The following is a 25,816-nucleotide window of genomic DNA, read 5'->3' as shown; positions in this document are numbered from 1 at the left end:
GAAGTTTCACAATACACCACCTCCTTTTAAAAATAAACTATATGGGTTTGAAATGATATCACGAAACGTTATTTTGTCATCCTTGATTTGACTGACATATAAAAATAGTACATCTATTATGAAACGGATGCAAACATAAACAATATATATATATATATATATATTAATTATATATATATATATATATACTCCCTCCGTTTCCTAAAAATTTTCCTTCTTTCCGTTTAAGTGCGTTTCCAAGAGATCTTCCATCTTTTACTTTATTCCTTATTTGGAATTTTTTTTCTCTTTTTACCCTCTCATGTCCCTATCATATGGTCCACTATTACATTATTAATTCAATTTTACTCTATTTCTCTCTCCTACTTTAATCCCTTTTTATTTGTTTATTTATCTTAACCCCTTTCTCTCTCCTGCTTTACCCACCCCATACCCCACACAAATGGATCCTCCTTGGTATCTATAGGAATAGTAACAAGGAAGATCTTTAGGAAACGGAGGGAGTACATATATATATATACAATTGCCATGTCATTAATTTTATTTTTGTTTTTTTTAACAAATATAGAGTTATTCATAGATTTAAATACATATAACGAGATCTTTATAAACGAAAATTAGAGTTTCGTGTTGAATAAACAACTTAAATTATTATATTATGTGATCTTTTAACTAGTCTTTTATATCCGCCTCCGCTCTCCTTTCTTTTTCTCTCTTCTCTCTCCTCTCCCACAAAACCCTAATTTTCAATCTAGGGCTACCACCACCCTTTTGGGAGGTGATAAGCCCCTTTTTCTCCTTTTGTTACTAGTTTTTTTAAGTTTATGCTTATAATAACTTTCAGTCTCTCTCTAATGGAGAGTTTTCCTACCCATATATTGGGTTATATCTACCCATATATTGGGTTTTATCTTTCTCCATGTGAGAGTTTGGAGAGTTTGTTTTTGGATTTTTGTGTGATTCAAGATGTTGATTTGTTGATCGAAATTTGTGCGGAGTTGAAACAGATGTCAAGACTTCATTTACAATCACTTGAATTAAATCCAGTTCTACTTCAAAACTACAAAAGACCGACAGACCCCCTTGTAGAAGGCTGCATCAGACAACGATGTGAAAGACGAGGGTTTTCAGAATTGTTAGATCTACTCAACGATCGTGGTTTTATCATATTAGAATTGTATTTATATTATTTTGATATGTATTTGTTTAGTTTCTACTTCTATTGTAGATGTTGTATGATTTGAATCAATGAATTAATGTTAATTTCAAAAAAAAATTATTATATTATGTAATTTGTGTATAACTTTTGCTACGTAATTCGAAATATTAAAATTTTTGTACCATTGGATAGTGCTTGAAATATGTTTCGAAATTAGATCTATATACAATATAGTTCTAAACTTATGAATAGACCGCGCCACATAGGATTTCCATGTCATAAATTTTTATTTTTATTTTTATTACAAAAGTAGAGTTCTACGTAGATTTAAATACATATAAGGAGCTTTGGATAAGCGAAATAGAGTTTCGTGTTGAATGAACAACTTAAATTATTATATTATATAATTTGTGTATAACATTTGCTACGTAATTCGGAATATTATAATTTTTGTACCATTGGATAGTGCTCGAAATAAGATCTATATACAATATAGTTCTACAACTTATGAATAGAGAGTATTATGTAGGATTGGCATGTCACTAATTTTATTAATATAATAAAAAATAGAGCTCTACAAATATTTAAATATATAAAACGAGTTTTGAATAGGGAGAAATTTACATTTAGTTTTGGATAAACAACCTAAATTATTATATTATGTAAATTGAATATAACTTTTGCTACCTAATGGAAAACATTATCATTTTTTACAATTGGAGAGTGCTTGAAATATGCTTCAAAATGAGAACTATCTACAATATAGTTTTAGAACTCATGAAAATATATTTAATTAGATGAATGGTAAGATATTTTTTTAGTAGTCTTTCTTTTTTATAAATATATTAATAATTAAGCTATAATTATAGTATACAACATGTGATTATAGCATTTTATAATAGGTACAATTTACAGAATTAGACATATTATCTTTCAAATCTCTGCCTCAATTGCTCCACTGAACCAAAATAATTTAGTATTGCAACAAAATTTATTAAGTAAAATTTATTGTGTGTTACAACAAAAACTAAAATTTATAGCCATAAAGTTACATATATATATTAGAATTTGGGATGATGAAAAAATTAGAGTTTGATTTTAAAAAACAAACTTAGAATATTATAGAGAGCTCCCGTTATTGTTTTTAATTATTATTTTTTTTTTAAAACAATGGTGTTCACTATAGATATAAATGCATATAAGGTGTTTTGGACAAGTGAACACTACATCCCGATTTTAGATAAAAAACCTAAATTATTATACTATGTAAATTGAATATAACTTTTGTTATAAATTCGTAATATTATATAAAAAAAAAATTCCATTGGAGAGTGCTCAAAATATGTTTCTAAATACTCCCTCCGTTTCCTAAAGATCTTTCCTGTTACTGTTCTTCCAGATACCAAGGAGGATCCACTTGTGTGGGGGTGTGGGGTGGGTAAAGTAGGAGAGAGAAAGGGGCTAAGATAAATAAACAAATAAAAAGGGGTTAAAATAGGAGAGAGAAAGGGAGTAAAATTGGATTAATAATGTAATGGTGGACCATATGATAGGGACATGAGAGGGTAAAAAGGGGAAAACAAATTCCAAATAAGGAATAAAGTAAAAGAGAGAAGATCTTTTGAAAACGCACTTAAACGAAAAGAGGGAAGATCTTTAGGAAACGGATGGAGTAAGTTACATATACAATATAGTTTTACAACTTATGAAAATTTATTTATTTGGATGAAAAATAACGCATTATTTATTATTTCTTTTAATTACATGTAAAAATTACTATAAAAATAGTGTATTATATGTGAGACAATATCAATTATATCTTTGAAAATCATACTTTTAAAAATTGAGTTATATAAAGATTAAAATACATATTTACAATTTTGAACCTATAGCATACCATGATGGCATTACATGAATCAAATGAACGTTTGTCAATTTTTTTTGCTAAGATGCAATTCGCTAATTATTTTATTCATAGAATATTTATTATATACGTAATTACTCATGTTTTTTTTTCCATTTATATCTATATATCATATCTTATTCTTTTCTCCATGAACTTGATTCTACTAAACTAATTGGAAAATCAAAGTTCACGTTTCTAGACTATTTGAGGTCACGAATCATAAAAAAAGGATGACAAAGTTTGATAAGTCTTGATATGGTCATGATGGATGAAGAATATTTTTCTCTTAAACATTATTTTTAATTATTAGTAGAGGTTATTTTTATATTTAATTAATTATATTTATGATAACGCCATTATGATCTTTTTTTCACTTTTTCATCTTCCATTCTATATGCGTATTTATGTGCCACTAAAAGTTGAAGTTGTGGCTGACAACCTGACACTCATGTTTTCTATAACTTTTTTTGTCATGCATCTATTAAATAAGTACCCTCTACTTTCTTCAAGTATCATTGGGGTGTTCTTCATGTTAAAATTGTGTTAACTATGTTAGTCATACCAATTATTAGGATATTATTTAATAATAGACTTAGCTACAATATTTATTTTAATATTACAAAAATATAAAATTTATATATCGCAATAAAAAATCTGAAAATAAGAGTATAATGACAAATACTTTATCCGTTCTTTTTCTACTACAACAATGGGATTGGGCATGATTTTTGAGGAAATGTAAAAATGGGTAGTTCAGCATAGAGGCACCCCTTTAATTAACAAGTATAGGGATAAGTAGTAAATCCTTAATAAAGTAAACGCAGCTTTATGAGGCAATTTGATGAGTAATTAATGATGACTTTATTAACATAAAGTAAAGACAATATTGTCAATTATAGTAATTTTTTTCCATAAAAAGACAGAAAGTGGAGTAGTCCTAGATAAAACTATCCAAAGTGGGTATGATTGCAATATAAAAAAAGAACACATAAAATATGTAAATATAATGGTGTTGAAAAATTTCCTTTTATAGCAATACAAAATCAACAATGTTAACCAATTAGTGGACAGTGCACCTGGCCCAAACGACTGGAGGCGAAGAGGAAAGTTTAGTCAACATGGAGTAACTATCCACTAGTATTATACACTGATTAGCTGATAGCTACTAACTTCTTCTCCACCAAAATAGGAGATTAGTTTTCTTCACCAATTATTTTGCCTTTTATTTATTGTTATTCTTGATAAATTTGTTGTCTCTCTCCAAAATATCTTAAGATTTCATGTAAATACTCTAATTTTTTGCCTTCCATCCATAGATTTACTTCTAAGTAAAAAAGAAAATAAGGTAGTAATAAAAAAAATAAACAAACATAATTTTTTTTATTTTACACAATGCGCGACATAGGTCATCAAAGAACATTAATAAATTAAAAGAGCATATTTCATAGATAAAAATAATACATAATTCAAAACTTAATAAAAAAGAACATAGGTCATAATGGATAAAAATTTAAAAGAACATACTCAATCACATTAAAAGAACATACCTAGGTAAGAAGAAGACGTAGTTTAAACTTATCTCATTCCATAAAAAGAACATAGTTCATAATGAAAAAAATTAAAATAAACAACATATCTAATTACGTTAAAAGAACATATTTTCTAGGTAAAAGAACATATAGTTCAAATTCATCTCATTTTATAAAAAGAATATAAGTCATGATGGAAATAATGGAAAACGAAGTAAAAGAACTGACATAATTACATCAGAAGAACATATTCTCTAGGTAAAAGCAAATGCACAAACATTCACTAGAACATCATCTTCCGCAACTTTCATAACAAAATCCAAATTTTGTTTCTTTCCACATTATCTCGAGATTTGAAGTATTTTTACTATGTTCAACTATAATCTATTTGTTCATAATTGACATATATCTTTAAAAAATATTTTAAATCTATAAAAGAACATGTCTAGCTTATAAAAGATCTACAATTCAAATTTAAAGAATATACTTTCTACGTAAAGAGAACATGTCTAATTTATAAAAGAACATGAGTCGTAAAAATTACTACTCCATTCGTTTCATTTTAATCTACACATTTATAGTACTTTTCACGCATGCCAATGCAAAACTTTGAAGACATATATCTTTAGTTTTGTATTTCTAAAAATTATAAAAAATATATTTTAATAAAATACATGTTATGATGAATATAACAAGATCTCACATTACTATATTTTCATCCGCGTATAAATCACAAATGATGATCAAAGTAAAGTTTGTGAATAGTATAATATATCAAAGTGTAATAATTAAAATGAAACAGAAGCTAGAAGTATATAAGAGGAACAAGTGAACAACATAATAACTAACCCATATAAGTTAATTTCATATTATGTTCTTATTTACAAAGGAAAGAAAGAACAATGAATATATAAGTTAACTGCATATTGTGAAATGGTAATTCACTAACTATGTTTATAATACAAAAAATAGTATATATTTTTTTAATTAGTGGAAAATTCCTCCATGTATATGTGGGAGTAGGGATGGAAATGGATGATGGATCATCCACCATCCGCTTAACCCGATTTTATTAAGTGGGTGAAAACCCGAAATAAACGGATGAAAAGCGGGTGGCGGGTGAAGCGGTTGATGGATGCGGGTCGGATGCGGGTGAGATTTTTTTCATCCGTCACCCACCATCACCCGCTTAACACCCATCCATCATCCATTTTGTCAATTACACGTGTTTATTTACTTACTTTATTAAATTTTTTAGTTAAAAATTTCAAAAAATATATATCTTATGGCATTTTTTTGTAAAATTATTATATATCTCCTCACCCGCTAACCACCCGACCCACCCGTTCACCGTGGATGACGATGGATGGATGCGGGTGATGGCTTAGCGGGTGATGGATGGATGCGGGTGGAGCGGATGGATGCGGGTGACGGATGCGGGTGAAGTTCCACCCGCCCCGAACCCGATCCATTTCCATCCCTATGTGGGAGAATATGAAATAGAAGAAATTTTTGTTAATATATATATATATCTCCACAAATGCCGGCAAGGAAGATGCTTTTTTTTATACTCCCTCCGTCCCATGATATAATGCTTGTTTCTTTTTGACACAGTTTTCAAGACATAAGTTTGACCTTTACGACCCTTTTGGTAGTTGGTCATAAATGGTGGTAATGGGAATGAATTTGTGTGTAAATTTGTGAAAAATATCATTGTCCATTCCCATGGTAATGCTAATTATCCTAAAGTGTCCACTTCCCTTCTTGAATTTTCATTCTCATCCAATACCACCTTGTAGGTGGTAAGGAGTGGTAATCAAAATTGCTTCCTCTTGGAGACAAAAACACAAGTTTAGGGGTGAGATTGCTTGCTCATGGAGAAAAAAAGTCTCTCCATGGAGATCTTAAGGGTGCTTCCCTCATAAAATTACACTTAAAATTCATTCCCATTACTGCAATTTATTAACAACTACCAAACGGGCCGTTAATATCTTCAATTCCGTATTAATAAAAAATATAAAAAGTTGATATTATGAAACTATACATGGAGACGAATGTAACAAGATCCCACATGAATATGTTTTTTTATATATACAAATGAGAATATTCGGTAAAAGATTTTAAAGTTTGACCCATCAAAAATAAAATAGGTACTATATTATGGGACGGAAGGAGTATGTTTTAATGTAGGATTTCACGGGAATATCTCCAACAAATTTGTTTGATTTAATTAGCTGTGATCATGGGTCGGACCAGGCCGCGGCAAAAATTTTTTTGCCCATGGGTCGGGCCGGGCCTAAATTCGCGCCAAAATTTTGTGCCCAAAGCCCGCTATTTTGGGCCTAAATTAGCGGGCTTTTGCGGGCCAAAAACGGGTCGGGCCAGAAAAATAGACTAAAAAGTCGTTTTTGGCTTGCCCAAAGCCCGTCCAAAGCCAAAAAAATTAGCGCTGGGTCCGACCGCGGGCCGAAAAATCCTGCCTAAAAACAGGCCATGCCAAAATGATCAATTCTAGATTTAATAGCTATGTCAGCTATTGATATTACTACCTCCGTTTCATATTAATCTACACACTTTGCTTTTCATTAGAACCAACGCAAAAGGTGAAAAGTAGGAAAGATGGGCTAAAAATTCTGAAAAGTGGCAGGACACAAGTACAAAAGAACAATAAAAAAAATGGAGGAGAGAGAAGTAATCAGCACATGGGATACTTTTGGGGAAAAAGTAATCAACTCAATTACCATTAATCTGCACGCGTTACATTTACAACTTTTGAGGGAAATTTCATATCCTCCAATATCTAAATATTGTCCTTATTTACAATACTTGATTTTGGAGTGAAAAAAACTCAAACTCTTTTACATTTCAACTTCCCCAATTAAAGGGACTAACGCACATTCATTACTCCACCCAGCAACTTTTCTTCTCTCTTCCTTCCTTCTCCATTTATTGCCTCTGTTTTTTCACTCAACGCAAATTTTTTTATAAAGGGGGGTGGGGTGGGGTTTTTTTTTTTTGTGGCCTCAGGTGCATTAAATGGTAGATATCACAAATGAAGATGTCATTGTGCTTGATGAGCATCATCCTCTGCCTTGGTTGAGCGATGAACAAAGGCAACAAATGGCTGAGCTTTTACTGGCACAAGCAAACGAGACTGAGCTACCATATAGGGCAATCACTAAAGCTGCTGAAAAATTCCATGTGTGCCGCAAAACTGCAAGTGTAATCTGGAACACAATCAAGAACCAAATTGGTGAAGAAGTGCAAATCAATGTGAAGAAGAAGATGGCAGGCATAATGGGCAGGAAACGGTACGGTTTACACTTACAGAACAAATGTTAACTTCAATTCCACTTAGGGACAGAACAAATTTAAGAGATCTTGCAAACAAACTGGGTGTCAGTGCCAGCACTGTATGGAGACTTGTAAAAAAAAGCCAGCATACGACCGCACAATAATCCAATGCGTCCAAAATTATCACCAGAAAATCAGATTACAAGGGTTATTTGGATTCTATGTATGCTACAACAACCACAAGTAGAGGGAAGGCAACCAATGTTCAATGATTTCTTCAACTTCATCCACATCGATGAGAAGTGGTTTTACATGCATCAAAAAACACAAAAGTTGTATTTGCATCCAAATGAAGTTAATCCACACATAGCATGGCAATAAAAAAAGCATATAATTAAGGTGATGTTTGAAACCGCAGTGGGTAGACCATCATACAACATGTTGGGTCAATGCACTTTTGATGGGAAAATTGATATCTTGTCATTTGTTGAGGAAGTGGAAGCACAAAGGTCATCTAACAATAGGCCAGCCGGCACATTAGAGACAAAAGCAATCACCAATGTCACCAAGGAAAGAATGAGAGATGTTTTAATTAATCACATCTTACCAGCAATCATGGCTAAGTGGCCACCACACAGGAGCAAGGTAATATACATACAACACAAAGCCACATATAACTGCATCAGACCCACTATGGATACAAGCTAGCAGGCAAAATGGGTTTGTTTTCATTTCGTGCAGCAGCCACCAAATAGTCCTGAGCTAAACATGTTGGATCTTGGTTTCTTCAGGGCATTACAAACACTCCAGCATAAGGAAAGGCCAAACACAATACTAAAGCTATTGCAAGCAGTTATAAGGAAAGGCCAAACAACTCATTTGAAGAAATGCAACCACTTTAGCTAATGTGTGGCATAGTTTTCAGTGCACATTATTGATATCTTGAAAGTTAAGGGGAATAACAACTACACATATCCACATGTCAACAACCAAAGGTTGGAAAGTCTTGGCCAACTTCCCTTACAAGTTGAAGTACCCCAAACACTTTTAAATGAGCAAGAAATTGGTTACATGGGCAGGCAGCACCACAAGTACATGCAACACCAGAAGTACATGCAACAGAACAAGTACAGGCAACACCACAATTAGAGGCAACACCACAATTAGAGGCAACACAGGAGTATTAGAAGTTGCACATGGAATGCAGAATGAAGTTGCACATGGAATGGAAAATGTAATTTTTTTTGTCAAGTTTTCAACTAACTTCAAAAATATTCTGCATTAAGTTAGGAATATTTTATAAATCATGGGATATCTTAGGAAAGATCAATGGCAGCCCATATTTTGTAAAGCATAGTTGCTTATTTTGTGAAGTCTTAATGAAATACAAGTATGAAAACTTTTGGTTCTTTTAATTATTGTCCTCTCAGGCTTATTAGATTCTGCACTGAATACAACTATATTCCATCTCCCGGCTAAGTTACCATGTGCCTCGTCAAGCAGCATAAGCTGTTGGTGGCTCTAGGTTAACCTGGCACAGGAGGGCACATAGTTTATTCCTACAGGGGCTGCCTTCATCATTGAGGAACATAACCCAAATCAACAATTTCCACCATCAATTACACAAAACAACACAACAACAACAACATGAATCAACACACTTTGCTTTTCATTAGACTCAAGGCAAAAGGTGAAAAATAGGAGAAATAAGCAAAACTAACAATTACCAACAAAACTTACACATCAACAGCAAAAGAGGGCATGATTTAAGAATGAACTAAGACATATCAACAACCACCAACAACAGTTACACAAAAACAGCACAACGACAACTAAAATAGGCATGATTGTAGTACATTTCACCCGTAAACAGCAAAATAGGCATGATGTAAGCATCAATTTAGACAAACCATAAACTATCAAGCACAATTACACAAAAACAGCACAACAACAACTAAAATAGGCATGATTGTAGTACATTTCACCCATAAACACTTGAATACGCATGAATTAACCATGAATTAAGAAAACTCAAGAACTATGAACAACAATTAAACAAAAACAGCAAAACAACATAAAATAGGCATGATTTAACAACAAAAAGAAATCAAACAACCTAAAACAACATGCGAATAATCCTTCTAAGGACCAACAACAGACAATTCCCACAGGTAAGCAGATCTAAATATAACTACTTAAATTTTGCCGAAAAAAAAGGGAAAGGAAACTTATCTCATATGGTGACGTTTTACACATGGGATATATATTTTCAGTAGATCGAAAATAAAATCTTTGGACACAGTAGAGGGATAGCAAACCTCTGTTTCCTCCACAACAACTTTTTCGTCACTTTTTTTCTCTTTGTTTTACATACATATTCAGATCCATCCGTGACAGTTGAAGAAAATCCACACAACCCATAACTTTTTGCATCCGGAGTATCTGGAGCATAATATGGACCCATATCATATGGATCTTTTGTATCTTGAGCAAAATCTCAAGAAAATGGCGAATCGGTAACAGGAACATAGATGGAAATAAGGGAAGAAGATTTGCCCTTAACTCCACTACTCCGACGCTTAGATCTTGAAGAACTCGCCATGAAAAACAACTGAGTTCAAGAATTATCCAACAACCCTAAAAAGAAACCCAGAATGTTGAAAAAATTGGAGGAAAGAGAGAGAGATCCGAAAACAACTGGTAAAAAAACGCGAAATTGCAAGAGAATTAATGTTGTTTAGCATAAATTACAAAAGAGAGATGTTTTTAGCCCAGAATTTTAAGGGTTAGTGTAGATCTAGAGGAGAGAGAGAAACACAAAATTACCAAGAACTTGAAGGAGAGAGAGACCCGAAAAACAAGAACTGGTAAAGAACTTGAATTTTTGTGCGACATTGTGTTGCGTATTAGAAATTACGAAAATGAGAGATGATTTTTAACCCATATTTTTTAGGATTTGAACAGATCTAGAGGAGAGAGAGAGAGAAACCCGGAATGTTCAAGAACTTGGAGGAGAGAGAGATCTGAAAAAGAAGTTGGAAAGATGGAGGGAAGATTAAAGGGGATTAGGGGGGTTTAATTAGGGCCTCGGTTTATTAAATGGGGTAGGTGGGGGGGGGGGGTTAGGCTGGGATTAAATGTTATTTTTGGGAACCACAAGGGGGACCAATAGTGGGGAACAATCATTGAAAACTTACCTTACGTAGAAAAAGCAAGAGTGTAACTATTAAAAAGAAACGGACTAAAAAGAAAAACGTGTAGATTAATATGAAACGGAGGTAGTATAATTTAAGTGGTTTCCTTTCGGTTTTTCGACAAAAGAAAACGGTAGACACACTACACACGGTAAGTTGTAAACATACTTGAATTGCGCCAAAGTAGGTGAAACGGTAGTGAGAGTTTAAAACCTAGCCCAATTACCCATTACCCACCCAAAACCTTATCAGTAGACAGAAGACAGCAGCAAGAGATTCACATGTGTTTCTAGTTTCTGTTTCTCTTTTCCCCTCTCTTCCTCTCTCTCTCTTCCTATCTATCCCCATTGATTTTCTTCAAAAATGTTGACGAACAAAAAACAGTTTCAATTTCAATTTCAATTTCTAAGATCTGGTTGTCTGATGCACCACGGAAAGGCTTTCTTTGGTAGGATTCGACTTTCAAAGTTTCAGATCTGGAGGTTTGATGGTCGAATTCAACCATTTAAAAGTCAAAGTTAAATTGAAGGAAGTATCATCATGAGTATGTCTTTTATTTCATTTATGTTTTTTTTTTAAATTTTATTTTCTCTATGCTTGTTTTTTTTTTCTTGCGTGTTCGATTTGAGCCACCACGCTACTAACCGGGCTTGGATCTAGTTCTTTTTTTTTTTTTTTTTTGACATCGGGAAAACATACATTAATAAAACAAAAGCAATTAAATACGAAGTAACGGTATATGTCCCTTCCTGACATGTGTTGCTAGATCGTGAGCCTTTTGAACCTGTAACCGAGAAACCTTGGTAATTCTACACCATACAAATTGCTGGGCGATCAAGCGAATATCACCGAGTGTCCAAGTGATCGAAATGGGAGATGCCAGTGGTTTTAATAAGCTTCGAACGATAATTTCGGAATCAGTGTACAGGGAGATTTGTTGATAACCTTGACCTTGTGCCCAAAGCAAGGCCTGAAGACATGCCTTAGCTTCTGTGAGGAGAGCAGAGTCTGCATGAATACAAGATGCTTCGCCTGTCTGAATCTGATTGTTAACATTCTCAGCCACCCAAGCAATACCAGCCAAGGCCGAAGTAGAAACCCACGACCCATCAACTTGAATTTGTAGTTGTGGGACCCGCGAAAGGAGGAACCAAAATGTACCATAAAGAATCCTGGTGGTCCAGGTCCTTCGTCGATCATTTGATGAGAAAACATCGGCCTAGCCAGAAATGTTAGATGTTGCTGTCTGACTTGTTGGGTAAGGACATTTGAACTATCTCCATCAGGCGTGATGTTATTAAAAACCAAATTATTCCGACACTGCCAGATTGTCCACAGTGTGGCGATGAAAACCGGAATACGATCCCCCAAATACCCATCCGTACGATAAAGATATAAAATCCAAGCAAGAAGCCATTCTCTAAAGGGAACGTAACTAACTGAGTTCGAAATAATACCCAACTGACTGGTCCGCCAGGCAGTAGTAGCTAGGGGGCACATTCTGAATAGATGTTGGCAGGTCTCAGATTCCAGCGCACAACAAGGACATTCACTCGGGACTGACAACCCCCGAGCTGAAAGATTAGCATTTGTTGCTAAAATGTTATGCCAAAGTTTCCATAGAAAAATCTTCCACTTAGGCATGATGCGCAATCCCCATAAAATCCGAAAAAATTTCGAATTTAGAGGAGGTGTCATGCTACAGATGTCAATTTGTCGAGAAAGTAAATAGTAGCCAGACTTAGTGGTGTATTTACCCGAAGCTGTGTGAGGCCAATACGGAAGGTCACACTGAGTTGCCAGACTTGGCAATTCTAACCCTCGGATAGCCCCTATCGTCTTTGTAGTGAATAGAGAATTAATTCTGGAAATATTCCAACCTTGCTGATGCGGTAAGATGAGGGACCCAACAGTGACAGAAGCTGCTGTTCGTAGTTTTATCCGATCACGGAATATCGGTATTTGACCATTGACCCATCGATTCTGACCTGCCCGTAGAGTTGAATTAGACCCAATTTTCCAAGCATAATTATCAGTAAGGATCCTTTCAGCCTGATTTAAACTTCGCGCTCCCCAAGAGCTCTGTGCTTTTAAGGAATGTAACATAGAAATATGCGAATTAGGCTGTAGGGAAGTTGATGCAAAGACTTGGCTGACTAGTAACTTCGAATTCCGATGAATACGCCAAACTTTTTCATCAGCAATGCACGGTTATGAACCGTAACACTACGTAGTCCGAGTCCCCCAGCACCTTTAGGCATATTCAAAATATCTTTCCGTCGCCAAGCAATTCCTTTCCCTGAAGGTTTAGCCCAAAAAAATCTCGATACCATGGCATCCACCTTATTAGCAATGGTTGTTGGAAGCAAAAACACAGAAAGTATGTGAGCAATTGAAGCAATGAGAACCGAGTTAATAAGAATCAGCTTGCCAGCTTGTGATAAAGGGGTATGACTCCATGCAGTAATACGTTGTGAGATTTTATCCAGTAAATAAGTGAAATGCTGAGTCTTTTTCCCCTGAATATCCACTGGTGTACCAAGATATGTTCCCATAGAACTTGTAGCCTCCAACTTGAGAATACTTTTATACTCAGTGAGCATCCCTTGAGGAATATTAGGGCTAAATTTCACATATGACTTGGTGAGACTTATCATTTGACCCGATATCATGCAGAAACGTGCGAGAAGTCTTGAAACTTTCGTACAAGAATCAGTAGTAGCCTTAAAGAAAAGAAGAGCATCATCAGCAAAAAAAAGATGGGAAATAGGAGGTGCATACCTGTGTGCTTTAATACCGTCAAAGTGCCGAATATCCGTGGCTTGTGTTAGCATACAAGACAAGATATCCATACAGAACAAAAACAAGTATGGGGAAATAGGATCCCCCTGCCTTAGACCACATTGAGGAGTGAAGGCCTCTGAAACCTGTCCATTGACTAGAATTCGATATGTGACAGTAGAGATGCATTGTTGAATCAATCGTAACCAATGTTCAGGAAACCCATATGCTCTGAGAACTCTTAAAAGAAACACCCAGTTAACACGATCATAGGCCTTATTCATGTCTAGTTTAATCCCGCCCAGATGGACATTCCCACGGCGATGTTTATTGATGACGTGAGTGAGCTCATGACTAATCAAAATGTTGTCGTCCATATGCCGTCCCGGAATAAAGGCACTTTGATATTCACTGATCAGGTCCTGTAACAATGGCCGTAACCGGTTTACCAAACATTTTGACGCACATTTGTAAATTGTATTGCATAAACTAATCGGCCGAAATTGAGTAACCTCTTCAGGATTAGGACCTTTAGGTAGTAAGATAATAAGCGATTGGTTCCATTCCCTCAAAAGAATCCCGTGGTAAGAAAGCGACTAACCGCCTGGAATACCGGTACCCCTAGCAGGTCCCAATGCGTTTTAAAAAATTCTGCTGTAGAACCGTCTAACCCTGGAGACTTAGCATTCCCAATTCCAAACATGGCATCATGAATTTCTAATTCTGAAAAAGGAAGAAGGAGTTGTTGTTGCTGGATAGCAGAAAGTTGTGGAAGATTTAGTTCCCGAAGCAATAAGCCAATATTTTCATCATACGCTGGATCAGGCTCCGTAAAAGTGGAAGGCATGTAAGCCTTTTTAAAATGTCGCAGGATTTCCATAGAAATAGCATGAACATCGTCAGTCCAATCACCCTCCGCAGTTTTGAGGAGATAAATGTAAGCCGAACGTTGTTTCTGTTTCAATTTATTAAAAAAAGAACTTAGTAGAGAGTTCACCATCCTGAAGAAACTTATCCTTAGAGCGTTGCGACCAGTAAGTATGAGCCAAATTAGCCTGGCGCAGTAACTGTTGTCTTTGACTCATAAAAGCATTTCCTTGCTGAAGATTATCAATAGGCGCAGCATAAGTAGTCAATTGCTCAGAAATATCCTTCCAATCAATACCGCATACTACCTTGTGATCCAAACACCATCTCTTTAGATCTTGACGTAATAATGAAAGATGTTTGGTAAAGCAGTACATAGAAGATCCTGCAATGGGGCTTTGCCAAACAGATGTGATAATCTTCGGAATATCTGAATGTTTAAGGCACCAATTTTCAAACTGGTAGGGTCGCCGCCGAGGAATAAATGGTGGCGCTGTCTGGTAAAATATTGCTGAGTGATCAGAATGTAGGATTGGAAAATGTTTCACGTAACTAAGCGGATATTTGTCTATCCATGCTGGCGACCCATATGTACGATCAAGACGCTCTAGAATCAAGCCTGCCCTTCTCGGTTATTTGTCCAAGTAAACCGAGGTCCCACAAAAGGAATATCTTGTAATTCTAAATCATGTTTCCAATTAGTAAAATCCTCCCATCCCCTAATAGTAACATCACCACCTAATTTGTCCTCATAATGATCTAATTGGTTTATATCACCAATAATGAGAAAATCGGGATAGGGAGATAATAATTGGAGCAGGTGAGCCCACAACATTGGGCGTAGTTGATGACTCGGTTCCCCGTACAAGAACAAAACGTACCATATCATTCCATTATTACCAGAGATTTTACAAAACACGTAGTTACACATAGAACTAAGTACAGTCACATCATAAGGAGCCCAACAAAAAACAACCACTCCTCCACTAGCACCTACAGCATCAACTCCTACTACACTACGTGGCCTAGTACTATGAAGCAAACCCTGTACATGATGTACTGTAGATTTCGTTTCCTGCAAAAACAAAAACATTGGATGTACTGTAGATGTCAAGCAGAGTATATACGGAATTATCGGAGCGTCCCTGGACGTCAAACCCCGACAATTGAGCGAGAGGATATTCATGGAATAGGTGGTGACTGGTCTGGGTCAGTCACTACCCTAGGAGAGTCATCTGACAATTTTACCATCAGTGAAAAACGACGATCTATCTTATCAGCTTCAGTGTGATGAAGGGTGGACTCATCATCATTACCTTTAATGCGCTTGAAAATTCCATTTCCCCGCTGGAAGTGGTGAAGAAGTTGCTGCATTGCGCTTTTTCGAAACTTTTGAAGTAACTTCATCACCAGGTTCAACTCCCATTGATCGTGCCATGGACACATCAGTCAATGCCTTAGTCTGAAACCCAGTTGGTGCAAGTGGAGAAGCAAGATTAAATCCACCTTTAATTTCCCATTGTGCAAGACGTTGTTTTTTACTACTTTTGCTTGCTGAACTTGAGTCCCCTATGAGTTCATCCACCCCATCAATAGAGTAGCTGCGAATATGGCATTTCCGACCACATATGTCACCCGCTTGGCCGGACGAACGCGGTGGTCGAATAGTGCACCATGCACTAGGCCCGGCCTCATTTGGTGCAGGTGGTTGATTCCATGTCCAACCTTGTTCTACCAAAGCCTCAAGAGTTCCATTCCCATGTAAATCACTCCAAGCACCAGTAGGACTAGTAACAAAATGCTGAGGGTCTCCCCCATCCACACCATCACCCTTACCCGTATCTGGACTAGGTACCTTGCTAACAACAGCTGCGCGAAAGGTGGTTGGGAGTCTTGTGGTAATACCCAGGTGTCTACGAAAAGGGCGTGGCCCCCGAACTGAACCCTCGGCCGCTGCATGAACACTCGACGGATCACCCCCCACCATCGTCGAAGGCTCTTGCTGCACCTTTGTTTGATTTTCCAGCCTTCGAACCGTCCCACAAGTAATATCATCCACACCAACACGCCTCCCCGACAACGCCACCACTTCTTGTGGTTCAGTTTCCCTGTTAACACTTTCTACAGAACCCCTGGAAAAGGTCATGGGTGGATTTGTATGTGCATCGGATTCACGGCCTGAAGGATTATTTGGTGCGAAGGAATGTTAGGTGGTTCAGGCGAAGGTTCGTGTAAACTTGGTGAAACAAAGTTACGTGGCTCATCCTCCGAACTAGAATCTACCATATGAATCTCAACATGCCTCTCGTCAAATATAAAAGGGTCATTTTCCGGAACAAACCTTGCCAAATTTACACGAGCATTGCGATAAATAAATCGATCAGGTAATCCTTTGAGAATATTTGTGTAAAGCAGAGTCTCAATAGGGCCAAACATTAAAGTCATCCCGTCATGCTCAAACTCCGAAAACCTTCGATGGATAAGATGATGAGCATCATAGGCGGACATAGGACACCTAGCAGTATGATGCCCTACACACCCACATTGCTTACAAAATTTAAAAACCCCTTCATACCTAAAATACACCCACACCACTTCACCATCATCTAAAGGCAAGAAACAACCTGGAACAAGTGGACGAGAAAGATCAACTAACATTTTCGCACGAAGAAAAGCTTCCCTAGTTAACCCAGGCCCCGTATCCTCCACAAAGTCCACCACACCCACATGTGAGAGTATACGGGAAGTCCAATCATGCTCGAGAAATCGCCATGGCAGGTTATGAACTCTCACCCAAATAGTGGCTAAATTAAAGTTGATGGTAGAAGGCACCTGATTAGCCGAACTAGAACGAAAGGTAAGTAATTTACCATCAATAACAGTGGTGTGACAATCAAGTAGTGCATCACGGTCGCGTTGGTCTTGGCACTCGAAAATAAAGTAATCACCTGTTCGAAGCACCCTAATAGAACCTCGAGTGACCCAGTGATCATTCACTATATTAGTGATGAAGCTCGTAGTAGGTGGCGCATAGTCAAAAAACCGCCCAACAACGGAGTGATTCCACTCAATATTCGGTAATCGCGGTGGTTGGGACGATGGTTGTGGAACGAAAACACCCATGCGTTTGTGTATGGAACGAATGGGAAGATTTTCAGTTTGCGTTGTTTGGGTTCCAGAACTCATTTTAAGGTTATATATAGGTTTGCAAGAAAAACAACAGTAAGGGCCTGTTCTCCCCAGCTTATTTTCAGTTCAGTTCAGTTCAGTTCAGCTCTAATAAGTTCAGTTCAGTTCAGTTCAGCTCCAATAAGTTCAGTTCAGTTCAGTTCAGCTCCAATAAGTTCAGTTCAGTTCAGTTCAGTTCAGATCAGTTCAGTTCAGTTCAGTTCAGCTCTATTCTTTTATAACCATTTTGTTAAATATTATTATTATTATGTTGGTATAATTTATTTTACTAATTACTATTATTATTATTATTATTATTATTTAAATATATATCATTACTACTAAGTATTATTATTATTATTATTATTATTATTATTATTATTATTATTATTATTATTATTATTATTATTATTATTGTTGTTGTTTCTAATTATTATTGTTATTTCGCGGTCCAACCCAATCATTATTTTTATTACTAAATATTTTTAAGTTATTAAATAATTATTATAATAGTAATATTAATTTACTTCTTAGATATTATTGTTATTATATATCATCGTCAAGTATTAATATATTAATACAAATAATATAAAATAATTATTATTAATTATCATTACTATCATTAATTATTATTATTATTATTAATTTATGATTATTAATATTATTTATTTATACTATCATTTAAAATATTCAAAATACTACTATTATTATTATTCATTATTATTACTTATCATTATAATTATTATTTAATATTCATATTATTATTGTTTAAAATATTATTTATATATTTATTACATTCAATTTATTTCAATGTTATATAATTCAATTCAATTCAATTCAATTCAATTCAGTTCAGTTCAGTTCAGTTCAGTTCAGTTCAGTTCAGTTCAGTTCAGTTCAGTTCAGCTCAGCTCTGATAAGTTCAGTTCAGTTCAGTTCAGCTCCGATAAGTTCAGTTCAGTTCAGTTCAGCTTTGATAAGTTCAGTTCAGTTCAGTTCAGTTCAGTTCAGCTGTTTTATGCCGAAGAGAACAGACCCTAAATATGAAACAGTGAATATTTTTGGATTTGGGTGAGTAAATAAACACGAACACTGATAATATGAAGCAAAAAAACGAAGGCAAACCTGGATGAGAATTACCACTCACCGCCACTAAGCCACACCGAATTCATGCATGCTGCCAGATGTTGAGCAACGAAGCAAGAAAATGGGAAAAAGCGGCTGAAGACCGAAGAAATGAGAAAGGCGGCTGAAGATCGAAGAAACTTTGCACCGAAGGAATGCAATCCAGCTGGCTCACAATTCTTAGTGAGAGATGCTCTCAATTTTTAGTGAGAGAAAGTTTCCCTTCTTGTTATTTCAATAAATTTAATATCGTTGTGGGCCATTGGCCCACGTATCAGATATTAAACTGATAAGAACAGATACTACACTTGATCTTAGCCAAAAGGCCGAGAAAGGTATTGGATCTATTTCATGTTGAGTTGAAGCGAAATATTGAGTTTATAGCCAAATATTGAAATTACCGAAATACCCAAATATTTCAAAATCCAGTAGACATCTTCATCTTTGAGATACACTCTTCCGGTTCTCTCCTCTCAAGGTCAGTACACTTTTTTTTCTGCATTTTTTATCTCATTTTTAAAACTTCTTTTTTTCCGTTCTAAATCAACATTAGAAGCTGCCAGAATTACTGTAGAAATCATCAAACTACATAGGTCAGTTTTTTTTGATGATTTAGATTTTGATCTTCAAATCCTGAAATCTTGTTCTTATCTTTTCAATCTTCAATTTCTGAAGAATTGAAATCAAAATTTGATCAGATTCGTTCAAATTAGTTTTATTAATCACGAATGATTCAAAAAGTAATGTTACAAGTTTCTTTCTTAGTTTATTGATTGTTTTATGATGGAGGTTTTTGAGTTGATTTTGGATGGAACAATTTAGGGTTTTAGTAGTGCCTATTTTTTTATCTCAGTTAGTTTATGTATCACCACCATCAATTTACGATTGCAGTCAAGTTGTTGAGTTTTTGTTATTTTCTTAGGAATTTAGTTATTAATTTTAGATTTGTGACATGAGCAGGAATTTTCCTGGCTCATTCTTTCTTTCTTCTCATCCTAATTTCTTCGCATTCTGACTTCATCCCGAAATTTTGATTTTCGTCATTTGGAAACCCAGTCGAATTATCTTCATTTTCCTCAGTTTGTCTTTGGTTTTTATTCCGTTAACTCTTCTTCATCTAGTGTCATTAAAACCTTGGATTGAACCATTATTGATTCTTGAAGTTTTCCCTAAATTCTAGGCTTTCTTGAAAATTCCGGCGAATCATTCTGGGTTTTTTTTTATAGTGTTTTCCTGTGGTTAAATGGGTGTTTCTTGAAGATTTTCAAGCAAAATTTTATGGGTTTCATGTTTTCTGGGTATTTGATTTGGGAATTCGCGAATTTGCTTGGTTTGTGAAGAGATTTCTGGTTACTATTCATCTTTATCTAATCTCCAGATCGAGTTTCTCCTTCAAAATTGATTGTCTTAAACAAAAAAGGTTCGAGATGCTTAAGTCAAGATATCATTAGTCGCATCATTCTTGATTCTTTCCAGAAATTTGATATGAAATCAATCATTGATTGTTGTAGCTGTGATGATGATTAACAATTGTTCTTGGTGGTTGACAATTGATGCTAATGGTGATTGTTTGTGCTTGAGTTTTGTATTGTTGGACGATGTTAACGGAGGTTGTTTAATGTTGTTTGAGTTTTTGGAGGTCTTGTGATAATGGGTTGTGTTGTGATAGTGGTAGGCAGTTTTTTGGAGATTGGATAATGAGTGCTATTGGTTTGCTATATTCTTCTCTTTGTTGTTTAGTCAAGTTGTTTAAATGTAGTCATTGCTCAGATTCCTCCCTCTGTTATGTTATATTTGTAACACAAATCATTTTGTTTCATATAGCTTGTTCATTTATTAGTAATGGTTTTTTCACTGGAACAACATATTTATTACTAATATGCATATATATTAAGTTTTATATAATATTTTTTCTATGTTAGATGGCAAAAAATTCTTTTCGTCGTCGTGAGAGCTAGTTGGAAGAACAAGGAGGTTTAAAAAGGTCCAAAATTTGCAACAGTTTCTTCGAGCCTAATGGTAGAGAAAAACATGTGTAAGAAAGTGTGTTTTGAGCCTCCTTCCCCAATGATATTTCAACTTGTATTTTCTTTGGTTTTATTATCTAATCTTGAACTTTGTTAGCTCAGCTCACCTTCTGATAATCCTGAATTGATCATTTAATTTGCTGAGATTGTAATTTGCTGAGATTGAACTAATATGAAGGTTTTTTTTTCCTGAAATTCTACCTGAAATCTTTCCATTTCTTAAACCTGATCCATTTCAATCTATTTCCTTCAAATCTGTCAAAATGCCTGAAGTAGAAACTCCAAATTCCACTTCAAATTCATTACCTCTGAAATCAAGATCTTAGTAGCTTATATTACATTCATCCTTCTGATGCAAATACAACTCATATTGTCTCTGTGAAGTTTAATGGAAGTGCATTTAATGATTGAAAGTGATCAACAGGGTCGTATTTGGGCATGGGCGAGAGGGGCAGGTGCCCACGGTCTCAAAACACATAGTCCAAATAAGTAAAGGTAAAAGAGAATAAAAGGAAAAATAGAAAAAAATGGAAAAGAAAAGATCACTGAAAACTGCAAATGCTGCCAACAATTAAGCTTATTGCGAATTAAGTTTCTTCTTCAATTGTCCCACTTGTTTTTCAATTCAATGTCAAATGCTCAAAATTTTTGGGTAATTTCTCTCTTTTCTTTGCAATTTTTGTTTTTTATTCGACTTTTTTAGGTTATACAAATTCTGAATTTTATTACTTTATTTTTTCGACCAAGAATTATTATAATTATTTGAGAATTTCAATGATACGGTGTATTTTTTCATACTAACTATGTATTATACATTAAATCAATTGAATTTTTCTGAAAACTTGAATAAGTTTTGTGAAATTAGATTGTTGATTAATTTTAATGAACGACTGAACTCGAAAATAGATTGGGCCATAGAAGTAGACAGATTAGGCCATGGAAATACATTTTTATTTTTATGTCATGTTGTAGAACCTTAAAGGTTATTAATGCATATAATTTTCAATTTTTCTTTAGTTTTTAGTCTTATACTCCCACTTGTATTTTCATTTAATATAAAATTTTGATATTTGTGTCTTGTAGAACTGCATAATGAATCGGAGTAATAAAACAATAAATTTAATTTTACCCCTATTGTTTTTTGTTCTGAATAAGTTTAGATTAGTTCATAATATTTTATTAAAAATAGTGCAAAGTAAATTAATTAAAAAGAACAGACCCTTAATCCATAATTTTTTTTTAATAAAATTTTGATATTATCCAATATAAATTTTATTTATTTTTTATCACTTGATGTCGGTCCAGGTTAAATTTTTCCACCTTTGGTCCTTCTATACAATGGATGGTTGCAACTTTTTTTGGGTTTTGCAAAATTGCAACTTTATTTGTAATTTTTTTATTGATCATTTAATTGTTCATCTTTTCAATTTCTTTTTTTGGGTTTTCTGATTGATATATTAAACGATCAAGTACTTACATAGTTACATCCTTATTATAACATTTCTTTCAAAAATTTCGGACCAAAAAATTGTTTATTTTTCGGTCTAGACAGAAAAATAAAACATTCAAAAAACTTAGACTTAATCAGAGTCCTAATATATAGGCTCGCCCTTGGGCTTCCAAAATCTCAAAAACAGGGCTGGAGACTTGCATCAATGGTAGCACGTGAACTCAGAGTGCAATACAAGATGTAGTCCTTGTGTAGAAAAACGTAAGCAACAACAACTTCATCAGCCTTTTGTTTCCCATATAATTGTTCAACTAGTGTCACAGAGTATTCCATAGTAGTCCCTGCTCTCCTCCATTGTCACTAACTTTCTCCGTTCTGGTGAACCCTTGATTCAACTACAGTTTCTGAAGATGACAGTTGCTCCATAAAAGAAGGGTAACAAGTTGCCTATCAGACCATAAGTGCACTATTATATCCTATCCTCCACATGATCCAAACCAAAACAATAACAGAAAAAATATATAAGAAGCGCTTATGCCAAATGTCCATGAGCTCAACAGGTAAACAAAATAGCCAAGCAGCAGATTCAGGTGAACACAAATACTAGCTACATCAGATCTTACCTTTAGCCCTTTAAGCAAGCCCCATGAACCCAAGGCAATTAATGGTGCTGCACAGATTGCAGCATCAAGACGACCATCTGCAGCCTGCTTCTCCACCATGCTTCTTAAGGTTGCAGAATCTTTTAAAGTGGTAGCACCTGGCATCCCCCCTGTCAATAGATACGGTACACTCAAAATAAATCACATGCACAAGAGGAAAATTCCAAAAAGTATCAAGAAGCAAATAGACCAATGACCAATCCAAAGATGAGCCAAAAGAGGATAGATTTATTAAAAACCAACAGCAAATTTGAAACTTCTTGAAATATCGCTCTGTCATGCTTAATTACATGGTGAATCAAACACCTTAACAAGAAACCAAAACAAAATCAGACTACTCCTTCCTGTTCCAGGACATATAAGGTACTATATGAAACTGGGACTTATAACTTATAAGGTTGGGATACATTGATCTTCTTGGGACTCCTGGCCTTCGCGATTTCATCGACGAAAGGGAATTGCGCGTAGCCATTGGGGGATTCTTCAGCTACGGGCGCAGGTGCTCCAGGTAGCTTCGCCAGCATGCGAAGTATTTTCTTGTTAGAGATTCCAGGAGCGCAGCTTCTTAGTGGCAGGATCGCTCTCCTCCTCTTCTGAGTCTGATCTGGCATTAGGCTCCTCCTCTTCGTCTTCGCTGCTACTTGAGTCAGTGAGGTTGAGATTGCGGGGAGTCACACCATAACCACAGGGCTTAGGAGCCTTGTTGCTTTTGACAGACTCCAGCTCCTTCCTGAGATTATCGATAGTTTGATGGGATTCAGATTGGGCATGACGGAGATCTTCCTGAGCTCTCTGCAAAGCAGCTTTCATTTGCTCGACAGTATCATCAGTCATTTTTGGAATGAAATATATGTATATTTTCTTTTTGAGATTTTATGAAAATTTAGCTGTAGAGCCCCACGATTGGCGCCAAATTGTTTTTTATGCCAAATGATATGCAGGTAGCAATAAGAAGAATAGTTAAATGCGAAAAGGTAATGCAATGAAGATAGAACACCAAAGATGGTGACGCGGAAAACCCCATAAATAAGGTTGAAAAACTGCGGGTGGCAATGAGTCCACCAATCCACTATTTCAAGGTGCTACAGCTTAGTCTAAGTACTTTTGTAATCTTAAAGAGAGCAATAACAATAATGAATGTACACGATAAGAGCTTGTCTTTTTTAGATTTCTCTCCCTATACTTATACAAGTGAATTTCTACTTAACGTAGCTAGATTTGCCTGTTGGGAACTAACTCCTTCTCTTTTGCCATGTTCTCCTAGAATCAAGGGAATAGTTCCTTCTTCTACTCGATCATGGGCTCCGTCCTATTTTATAGGCTTGGCTTGCTATAACAATATCTTTTTAGCTCAGTCTTCTTAAATAAGCGCGTGCTTCACTAAATTATTTGCTTGACTTCTTCATGTATCTACGGTCGCCATCTTACTCTTCTTAGCTGTCCTCCAGATAGCTGCCATAAAGGCCTTACCTGCGACCATCGGCTTAGGCAAATATTCAGGACATAACATATACTAAACCGAAATCGCAACCAACTAAAACAAGAACCGCCCCAAAAAGTTACAACTACCAACAAGGCCACCACCGGTAACGCCTCCAGTGTGTCGCGCGACCCAACTCTCCCCTGCTGCCGGACAACTATCATGCGAAACTAATGAGGCGGCTCGGCAACTAGAAGTCGAGCGTTTTACCCTAAGTCCTTGACCTTAAATGGTAGTGTACGATTATGATGCGAAAAAAAGAAAGCGAAAAGGAAAAACCGGAAGGAATGGGAGCTCAACGCCATCGATTCTGGAAAGGCATGGAGAGATGGACGCCTCCGACAGAGCACCAAGGCTACTCCGATGGCGACGAGCTCTCCTGAAACTTTTCGCGGGGGAAGGGGAAGTGTTTTGTCCTTTAGAGCGTTTTGCGAGTTATGACATAGTATTTCATTTTTTGGTGTTACAAAGATGATAGGAAAATTTCCCTACCGTGTCAAAATAGCTTTAGCTATGAGGTGGTTGGTTCTATTTTACTTTGTTGAGCGCGATCGATAGAGGAATTGATGTTCCAGCACCTAGAAAGGTCATTGCAGAAGTGTAGCGAACTAAAGGGAGCTTCCAATCCGTTATTATTGTTTTTGTATGTCATTGGGTAGGTATTGATTTGAAATTGTATAGCTTATTCACGCAAGTTGTTAAAGTGTTAATACTTAAAAGTGAAAAGTTTAGGAACAGTAAGTCAGTAATACAAGGAAGAAAAAACAAATTCTAACTTTGATTATGTAGATATGCTAAATGTTGCTGGGAGAATTTTAGTGATAATTTGTAACTTAGTTTCTTGCATTTTTGTTAAGTGCAATTCCCCCATGATCTTTTTCCACACCAACACTTAATAGTTGCTACGAGATTGCATCAAGGCGCAAGGATTTCTATGTAGGAAACTTAGCCTCAATCTAAGATGCAACCTCCCAACTAGGATCTTTAAGGGAGAAATGGGACAATTAAAGAAGACATTGGACTACTACTTGGTTACTTATCTAAATATTGAGTACAACAATTTCAGATTTTTTTTTACTACGAAAATTTTTGCATTATTTAAAAAAGAAAGTACAGTCTAATGCTAATACAACCAAACATAAAACCAAGTTGAAAAACTAAAGGATCTTTATTA

The 25,816-nt window shown here is 35.5% G+C and overlaps 1 protein-coding gene and 1 pseudogene across 1 annotated transcript in view; one reads left to right on the top strand and one right to left on the bottom strand.

Moving 5' to 3' along the window:
- Window positions 1–25,816, top strand: part of LOC104891416 (protein DJ-1 homolog B) — a 45,292-nt gene that overhangs the window by 7,212 nt on the left and 12,264 nt on the right. The window lies entirely within an intron of this gene.
- On the bottom strand, window positions 19,188–19,362 carry LOC125497231 (U2 spliceosomal RNA; annotated as a pseudogene).

Source organism: Beta vulgaris, chromosome 4 (genome assembly GCF_026745355.1).
Source record: "Beta vulgaris subsp. vulgaris cultivar EL10 chromosome 4, EL10.2, whole genome shotgun sequence".
NCBI classification, from domain to species: Eukaryota; Viridiplantae; Streptophyta; class Magnoliopsida; order Caryophyllales; family Amaranthaceae; genus Beta; species Beta vulgaris.
The sequence above is the reverse complement of the archived record's forward strand: the minus strand, read 5'-3'. Positions and strand labels throughout refer to the sequence as shown.